The sequence below is a fragment of the Marmota monax genome, unplaced genomic scaffold (genome assembly GCF_021218885.2).
Source record: "Marmota monax isolate L192 unplaced genomic scaffold, Marmota_monax_Labrador192_F-V1.1 WCK01_AAM20220418_F8-fsc00106, whole genome shotgun sequence".
Lineage (NCBI taxonomy): Eukaryota > Metazoa > Chordata > Mammalia > Rodentia > Sciuridae > Marmota > Marmota monax.
Genome location: NW_026695218.1, coordinates 2,220,086 through 2,221,532, shown reverse-complemented (window position 1 = coordinate 2,221,532; position 1,447 = coordinate 2,220,086).

Below are 1,447 nucleotides of genomic sequence, written 5' to 3'. Positions count from 1 at the left end.
CATGTTCAATTTTCTCTCCTCTACTGGCATATTATTCATATATTTAAAAATAAATCTAAAATTTCTAAATAACAGAATCTAACTTAAACTAATATTTCTTAGCATGAAGTATAAAAACCTTATCATAGTGTATTTCCAATCCCTTCTTCCCATAATGTGGATTATGCTGTCATATTGTTCATTTTCGCAGATGTTATTAACGCATCATGATATGTTCCTATTTTTTCGTTAGACAGCTATTTAAATTCTATAGTAATTAAACAGGAAAAGAAGAGTTTTATTTTACTTTTCTTTATTCCTTTTCCAATATATCTTTATTTTTTAAATTTAATATATCTAAATTATGGCCTAATAGCCAATGTAACTTACATCTGAGAAACTTCCTTTAACATTTTCTATAGAGTAGTTCTGAGAGCAGGTAATTAATTCCTTTTTTCCTCTGCGTCTTAAAAAAAATCATGTTTCTATCAATCTGCCATTAATTTAAGATAATTCTGAGCAGTTGTTTCTTCTCTTTTCTCTGCTCTACATTTCCAATTTTTGGTATATTAGCTCATCTGATATTGTGCAATAGTTGATATTCTATGCTTTTGTTTTATTCTCTTAGTGTGTACATACATATGTAAGTGTATGATTGCATATGTGTTACTGTTTGGGGAGTGTCTCTTGACCTATCTTCCAAACTTTTGGTTCTGTTCTCATCTCTGCAAGTCCATTCAAAAGCTTAAAGAATGTATTTTTCATTTTTGTTAAATTTGCATTTTAAGAGTTTCACTTTATTCTTTCTCCTAGTTTCCAGTTCTTTGATGATATTACTCCTGTACTCTTTCATGTTGCCCAGGTTATTTTATATTTGAGCCTTTAACATATTAATCATAGTTTCTTTATAACTTTTTATTTTTCATAATTTTTGCACTACTGAGCGTTAAATCTAGGGTCTTATGAATGGAAGGTAAGCACAACACCACTGAAATACATACCTAGCTTTCATAGCTTCAAATTCATGTCAAAGAGCTCCAATTTCTCACATATTTGAATATATTCATGATTATTTTAAAGAATGTGTTCTATTCTACCATTTCATATTCTTATTAATTGTTTTGCAAAACAAGACAGTTTGTGTAGAACAGTATAGAGAAAAGAAATAAGCTGGTATGATTAGTCAGCTTCAGGAAATAACTGTGAGGTAACACGTTAAGGGTATGTCCAGGTAGGTACACTTTAGTGTTTGTTGTTAACACCTATTTCCTCATTGGCAGAATTTGTTCAAGCTAGGAAGAAAAACTTGTGTGTTAAATTTATTAAAAGGAAAAAATAATTATCTTCTGTAATCCCTTGGAAATATTGAAAACAAAAGATAGCATTTTTCTATTTCTTTTAGAGTAGGGTTTGAAGCACCATTTATTAGCAGAGTAAAGTTGATGTATTAAAACAATATGGCATGAAT